A 9,026-nucleotide genomic window follows, 5' to 3' on the forward strand; every position below is an offset into this window, starting at 1 on the left:
GTAATGGCAATGTCACAAAATATGATGCCAAAGACAAATGCGAGCTCAGCACATAAATCGCTGGCGAGAATGAGACAAAAAACAGCCACAAAAAAATACAAACACCGCATGACATTTTGCCGTAGGTCATAAAGCGCTGCTCCGAGTATTTATGAGACTTGGCAATTAATAAATTCGTGGCTAGTTGAAAATAAATCGCAACAAAAAACAAAACAAAAAAAGGGTAATCAAATTATTTATGGCTCACGGGTAGCCGGAGAAGAATGGCCAAGTTTTATGGTAACACCAATCAGCCAATCGTTTTAAATTGGCAACAAGAATTCGCGCTTGTGTTCTAGGCAGAGTTTCGAGCAAATGATTGATTTCCCTCAATAAAATTGTTCGCAATGCAACAAAAAAAGAACAGAAAAACTAGAAAACTAAAAAAGGGTTCTTTGCAGGCCATTAAATGTGCACGTGGGCACAGATCGAACGGATCGGAGTGCAGAGGTCAATCGAACCCAGACTATAATATATATATACATATATTATTTATTATTATTATACTGGCTCCACTCTCAAAAAGTCAAACACTCGCCACGCAATCAATCACAATTCCCATTTTTGATTGTTCATTTTTTCCAGCTTTCTTTAGTATTTTTTCTTTAATGTGCCTGTAGACGATTTTCCTTTCCTATATATATATATATATATATATATATATATATTTTTTTTTGTTTGATAAATGTCACACGCCGCGTGTCGCTTACTTTTTTGTTGTTGTCAGTTTCCCCCCTACAAAAGTGGGAACTGTCGCATTTTCTTGGAAATTGTAGGGTGCAGGAGCAGCAGCAGCAGCAGCAGCCACCAAGTCTCTCCCAAGGATACGAAATTACACTTCTGGCAAAGTGTGCTGTCTGCGTTTGAGGCTGTCATTGCCCCAGAGCGACTTTTTGTTACACTCGAATTTTTTTTTTTGTTTTCTGTCTCCGTTTCTATTTTATTTTTTTCTTCTTTTTTTATTGGAGCACGTGGATGAAAAAATCCACGAGACGAAAGCAGCTTGCCAGTCAAGCCTTTAATTTATGCAGCCCTGGGGAGATTTTGATTTTTTACGATTTGTTTATGGCGAGGGGGGACGGGGGAAAGAAAATGCTTAACCTTTGTATGTAATTAGTAATTTGAATAGGATAGCTTGTAAGTGAGACCTGTGAGAGTTGTAGTGCATGTACGAAGTTGATTGTTATTTATTTAATCGTTTTATGTAGACCAAATAGTGCCCAATTCTTTAAATATAATTGTTAAATACTTTAAATTTGTTTGAAGAATTAGATTTAAATAAAATCAAGTCAGACTGCTTGGGAGACGCAGCTGTTAAATAAATAATAAACTTGCTTTTGAGTTTGTTTAATATCAAAATTCGTTTTGTTTAACATCTTTATTTATTATGCGATCGCAACGAAAGTTTTACAGTATATGAATAATATTTGTGTATATAGTGGAAGGCTATATCTGTAAAATTGAGTCTTTCATTGCTATTTGTATCGAATTCGCAATTGTAAAAATAAAATAAAATAAGCTTGATCAGCGTATGGTATTAGAGAACTTTAGTTAGCTAACTATTATAGCCTCAGAGATCGGCTTGTTCCTAAGAACAGACAGCCGAACTCGGCTTTCAATGCTGATCAAGAACATATATACTTCAAAGTATCTGACATGCCTTCTTCTGCTCTTTGCATACTTGTTCACATTATTAATATGTTAAACATTTAACTAAAATAAACAGTTCTTTTATTTTTGAGATCGATATTAAAAAGGTGCAAAGTGAAATGGCATGCTTTGATTTCAGGTACTTGGATACATTCTCGAATCTCATATGAACTGCGTTGTCAATTTGAAACATTCACAAACATTCACAAACATTCACAAACATTCACAAACACCCACGAACACTCTCAAACACGTCCAGAGTTTCGTTCGTCACTGGCTGTCACATTAACACATCATTCATAAGGACATGTGCCAATGGCTTTTGAAATATTTGCCAGCAACATGCGGAGCTGAAAGGGGGGAGGGTGGGGAGGCGGGAGTTGAGCATAGGGATAATACCAATGAACGAACTCCCCAGCGATTTGGCGTCCTCCTGTCGCTATTTCAGATTTGAATTTGCGTTTGCCAAAATGTCAATAAACTCGGACGAAATTTATTTTTGTTATTTTATTTATTTCGGTTTCTGTGCCGTGCTCTGTGTGTGTGTGTGTGTGTGTGTGTGTATGAGTGTGTGTACATGGTACTCAATGCAAAAAGAGAGGAAAAAAAAAACTTTCTTATTTTATTTTGTATGCTGTATGCTGAATTTGCTTTTATTTCATGTTGACACATGCCGCTGACAAAATTTTATGCGAATTGGTTTCGCATTTTGAAATAGTTTCATAAAAAAAAAAAAAAAAAAACACACACACACAGAACCAAAATGCCAGTCTCAGCAGCTCCCCTGCCACCCACTGCTTGTTCCGGAGGGTGATTTCCATTTGACATTGATGATGTTTGCTTATTTCGGTGAAAATGGAAAATATACAAAATATACATTGATGTACACATATTTCTGTGTGTGTGTGTGTGTGTGTGTTCACATATATTTGTACTTGGTAATTTTTCTTTGCCATGCTCGCTTTTCTGGCCATTGTTTTTGTTGTTGTCTCCTGTTTTGTTTTGCTTTTTTAGCACAACACACTATTTGGTGGTCGGGTGACATTGAGGGGGGGCGCTTATCGAGGTGGGTCTGGGTGGTTGGGTGGGTGGTTGATTGGGTGACTGGGTTGGTTGGCCTCATCTTTATATGGTTTCATCGACTGCCAACGTTTTCCACTTCATTTTTTTGCGCTCGGAACGCACGACAAAGTTTGACTTATATGCAAAAAGAGAGATTGATTACCCACAGAGCCCATCGAGCTGTGAGTGGTTTTGCATGTTCAAATGAAATATTTTTTAGGTATTTGTATTTGTATTTGTGTTTGACTGTTGTGCATGTGTGTGTGCTTGTGTGTGTGTGTGCAAAGCCAACAGCATGCGGAGAGTTCGTAGGCGCCTTTGTGGGCTTGTGAAAATATTTAAATTTGAAATTGCAACCAATCAAACAATTTTCCAATCAAAAGCTTCTATTTTGCCAATTTTGAGTCGATGTGTGCAACTTTTAAGTTGCATAATTCAACAAAGAACGTCAAACGCAGCCCAATTCCCAATCCAAAATCCACCATCACCATCACCAACCAACACCACCACTCCCTCCCCCCTTGCCAACAATGGACTCTTTCACAGTTTTACCTGTGTGCAAACATTCAGGCGAGTCAAAAGGCCTCCTCAAACCCCAACTCAATGCTGCCATTCTAGGCACCGAGGCTACGCAATTACCATGAACAACAAACGTTCAACGTGGGACTATGTTGGAGGTTAGTTTCCTGGCGTTGTTGTCTGTGTGTGTCTCCGTTAGAAAAGTCGTAAATATTCCAAATGTCATTTTCGAAATCCTAATTTACGCTTCGTCGTCGCTTGAAAATGCACATTGCATTCAGCGTCCGAGTTGCCGAGTAGCCGAGCATATTCGAGGTGGCCCAAAAGACCAAAGCACAACACACACACAACACATGCACAACACACGCACAACACACACACAACACACGCACTGCAATTTAGAAATGTACCCTTTTCACCCACTCTCTGTTTTTGGGGGGTTTGGAGTTGTGGGCGGGGAGAGAGAAGGGGGGCAATCTTCAACGGAGCGCTCACTCGTCGCACTCATCGTCAACGGGATTGGCATGCCTCATCATCATCATCAGCATCAGCTGCATCAGAATCATCATCATTATCATGAGGAGCAGCATTTGCCATTTTGTATCGAAGCATGCAATCAAAATTTTCAAATTTTCTCTCTGTCTCTCTCGATATGTGTGTGGGATTGGGTACTTAATGTGTGCACAGCTCAAACAGACACACACACACACGCACACACACACACTCGCACACACACACGCACACACACACGCACCGAATGAATTACAATCAGCACACAATTCAACGAAAAATGCCGTCCAATTTCTAAATTGTGTATGTCGGCTCTGGGTGGTGTATAGATATATGTATATGTATGTATGTGTGTGATTGTGTGTGTGTGTGTGTGTGTCCATATGTCCAGGTCCAAAATGTCCAAGCCCAAAGCCAAGCCTAATGCACAAAATCCATCCCATGGGTCGCGTTAGGAAAATGAGTGCATTTTGGAGCACAAAAACAATATGTTTTCCAAACGGGCATTTCCATTTATGTTGCATGTTGTGCACACATTTCCGCAAATGCACCACCTTATTTAGACCCATCCTCTCTCCCACTTCCACTTCCACTCCCATTCCCACTCCCACTCCCCCTGTCTGTAGTGGACGCCTACACCTAAACATTTACTGGGTACACTGGGTACATATTGGAATTGCACTGGGATTTGGCTGCAGTCGCGCAGTTCCCCTCATTACCTATTCCGTTTCTGTATTGCGGCCCCAGATTGGAACAATTCGTTGCTTGATGGCTGCTCAAACCGTGCAAAACTGATCGAGTCCAAAGCTTATCGGAATTTTTGTTGTTGTTTTTGCTGCTAGCAAGTGATTTATGCAATTAAATTTTGCTGTGCCTGGGCCTTTTAAGACAAAATTGTTCAGTTGCGGGAATCTTACTCAAAAATCCATATTTGAATGGAATTAAATGAAAATGTTCATTTCTGTAAGGAATAATTGTTCGTCTTGAATCACAATTTCAAGAAAAAATTTAGTTATTAAATTCTGTATTTAATAATTTATTTTGGGTTAGAAGTATATCATTAATTAATTTAATTTTTACAAGTAGTTCTTGTCCGCCTTCAATCCCCAAATATATAAATAAACTCGGAAAAAAATGTTTTTAAATTAGGTTGCGCTGGACATCATAAGACAAAGTTTATTTAATTTAAAAATTTATGTTGGGATTGAAGATTTGAGAGTATGCAAATATTATTTGTTTGCCTTGAATCTCCATATAAATGAACACCAAATAAAGTAAATTAATTAAATTATATTGGTTTAGGGATTCTTATTTAAAACTTCATATTGGGATTCAAGTCTAAGAAAATCATAATTTTTGTAAGTAATATTTTTAGTCTCTAATTCCAATAAGTATTAATTTTTGGACTAAAATAAGTGAAATTTTTAAAATTATAATTAAATGAACTAGGCTTGTAAAATAAAGTTTAGATATAATTAATCACATAAAGGATTATTAAAAATGTATTTGAAAGTCATAACTTTTTAATTATACGTTTGAATTGAATCTCCATTTATATTAATCAAGTCGCAGTTAAATTTTATCTATTTTATTTGATTTTTTATTTGAACAACATAAGACTTACAAATCCATAAAACAAAACAAATGTTTTCAATTTGCTGAGATGTGTCAAATATTACAATTCCACAATCTCAATAGTATGCTGATCAAGAAAACACATAAACCATATTCAAAAGCTCTCTCAACTCATTTGATTTGAATGGCATTTTGTTTGAAGAATGCCTTTACATCAACGCGTCCGATACGAGCCTAGCTAACACCATTTTGGGTAAATAATTACCAAGAGCAATAAAATTAAAAATACATTTACCAAATATTGAATTTCAAAGTAAATAAATTCAAATTAAACAAAAACCTCAACCCAAAAACACACAAACGAAAATTCGCTTGAAATCATAAAAAAAATGTTGATGGCTTCGTTTCTGATGGTTGATGGCGATGAATCAACGGAGTCTGTCCAAAAGATCTTATGAGGTGAGTGCTGTTTTTTTGGAGCTGAGGCAGACAAGATGGAAAGAAAAACTCGAATAATGATGAATTAATTGAGTATAAAATGTTGAAAGCAAAAGGCACGACTAATAAAAAAATAAAATACCACTCACACAATATCATAAAAATTATACAGTAAGCGATTGAGATACTCCGCCGGAGATACACACAGCTTTCACAATCTGTAAGCTGTAAATTGTTGTTGAGCACAGAAAAGTGACGATGGAGCCATGGTTTCCAAGAATGTTGATAAGAAGTTCTTCTTTCTGTCTATTACTTTAATGCTAATGAAGCATCATCGATGAGTCCGCTTTAAATCATACTAATGGCCCATCTCTCGATCGGTTGCAAGTTGCAACCCTCGATTGCGACTTGCCTTTCCATTTAACAGATTAAATTGATTAATTCAATGTTGGCTGGTCGTGAGCATATTTTGCTTAATTTCATTTCCGCTTCACAGAATTCCCCCCACTCACACACCCCTCCCCTGCCCAGCCAGCACTTGTTTGTTCCGCTCGCCCTCGAGTGACGCAATTTTTTACGCCGCTTCAAATTCATTTTGTCGAAAGGGTTGCAAAAATGAACTTGTACGCATTATTTCGCATATCTATTTTTTATTTTCTTTTTTTTTCTGCCAGAACTGTCACCAATCTCACTTTTGGGGGTTGTACTCTGAGCTCGTAGACGAGCTGAGTTTTGTGCAGACCAAGTTATTGATCTGAATAATGCGTTGTCAATCTTGTTTGATGCATCACCGTTGAAAATCACACGAGATTAATATAACTCGGCCGCTGTTGTTTTGGACTCAAACAGGAATTTCGCTAAAGGGTTTTTATCCATTCTCAACTCACATACTTAAGCATGATATCTGTTACAAAACATGGAAATGCTAAGTCATCGCGTGCTAAAAGCGAGTTTTCATGTCAACTGTCAAAGGATTTGTTGCACGTTTCATTTATGCCACAGGCGCTTTTATTTTGAGAGCATACTTCTTCATTTTATTTGGGCTGTTATTAAATCTAACCAGCTGTTTTCCTGAAGTCTAACAATATAGCCAGAAATCATAAGAATTAGCTACATTTTTGGTATGGTGAACAGACAGTCTTTGTTTTTAAAAGGGCGTTCAACAATTGAAATAATATGTAAAAACTAAATCTGTACTTAAATTGTTAACTAGCAGTTATTTTTAAAATAATTATTTCGGGATTTTTAACATTCTTCTTAGTCTTGAAAGGCATCAGAGATTTATTTGTTCGCTTATTTTAAGCAAATATTTGTACAAAAAAGATTTTTAGGCTCGAATAAAGAATAATTTTTGTAGAAATTCTGTTATAAATTCTAAAATCGAGTTTACAAATTTAAGTTTATCTTAAGATCTCTTTTCTGTGTATAATTTAAGAAAATATATTGGTAAAGTTCACGAATGCTCGACATACACATATAAAACGATATATGAATAGTTCTGACAATTGGCATAGGTTGTGTTTTGTAAGTAATGTGTTGTGTCATATGTATTTGTGTATTGAAGTGATTTAGTTTGCAGTTTAATTGACTGCATTCGTTGGCTGCACCCTCGTCTTTCATAAAATGCATAAATTGTTGGCATCCACTTGAGGCAGACCTGCGGGGCAGCATCATTAGTTTCCAGTTGTTTAGAATCAACACATTTGTAACAATATTTGATAACTAATTTTAGAAACGAAGTCGACAAGAATTAGACGCTGTTTTTGGGGCACATCTTGTCCATACATAGATGTGGATGGAAGCAAATTGACAGCTCAAATATTTCAGGACAGATTTTTGACGTGCGCCCGTGATTTGTCATTGACATCGTTATGAGGGGTTGGACGGAGCCGGCGGAGGGGATAGGCAGACAGTCAGACAGCCAGACAGCTAGACAGACTGTTGGCATAGATCTGGGCCATCCCCCGATTTACTGCAGACAATCAGGCTGCAACACTTCAACCCGGAGACCCGAGATGCGTCGAGCACTTCATTTGTGCCGCTTGGATAAACAAAGTGGCAACCAGCAGGAGCTGCAGCCTGAGGCAGAGGCTGAGGATGACTCCTCCCGTCTACAAGAATGGAATAGTCATGCGCCATGCGTCGCCACATTTTCTAATTGATTCTCAAATGTTTCAGTTTGTATAAATAATTGCGTTTTTGACATTCCTCATTCCATATTTCCAGCACAGATACTCGACGGGGGCACACATATTGTTCTCTTTTCTTATTTTTTTTTTTTATTTGGTTGTGTGGTGGTGGCAAAGTCTTTGGGGAATGGCCCAAGATTTTCGTTAATTGCGCACTGGGCGCAGTTGACAGTTTGGTTAATTTAGGCGGCTCATTTGAAAGCTTACACAAAATTCAATATTACAATAATTTAATTTATGCTTGCCATTTATTATTTTCTAAATTGTTTTGGAACGTGCCGCTGCCGTTGCCTCTGTTTCTGGTGGCCTTCCCCATATCTCGCTTTGGCTGCCTCTCATAAATTTCATCAACTAATGATGACTTCTATTTTTAAAGTGCATCTCAGATGCAGCGCATCCGCAGTGTAATCCACGTTAATGTTGCCTCGGCTACCCAAAAAGCACTCCAAAACTAATCCTTTTCCTCGGTTTACGTGATACACTCATAATGTTGGCCAATTAATTCAACTCTCGCTTAGCTAAAGTTGTCACATTATGAGCTCTAAATACCAGTTCGTGGCTCCACATTTAATAATGACTAATTGACCAGCAGATGCATATAGAATTGCTTTCTATTCTGATTTATTGTGCATTTTCAAATAATCTCGAAGAAGTTTACATACATATATGAAAAGTGCCCTTAGTACGAGGAAACCTGTTATAAGGGCAGACAGAGTCTTGTAAAAGATAATATACACTTTAGGTAGCTAATCGAAAGCGGAATATATAAATATAAATATATATATATAAATATTATTTATATAAACTTCTAAATTCGATTTATTCAAAATGAACATTTTTCACACTTATCCCAATCTTAAAAATGTTTTATTTTTTATACTTACTGTTTAAAAATATATTTCTCGACTTTTACATTTGTTTGATATATTTAAAAAATATATAATATTTTTATATTTTTAATAAATACCTCATACATATTTCTAAGTAGCAGAAATTCAATTTTTTTTATACTTACTTAATTCAGAAAAATAATCCTTGATTTTA

The sequence above is a fragment of the Drosophila grimshawi genome, unplaced genomic scaffold (genome assembly GCF_018153295.1).
Source record: "Drosophila grimshawi isolate 15287-2541.00 unplaced genomic scaffold, ASM1815329v1 contig_1377, whole genome shotgun sequence".
NCBI lineage: Eukaryota > Metazoa > Arthropoda > Insecta > Diptera > Drosophilidae > Drosophila > Drosophila grimshawi.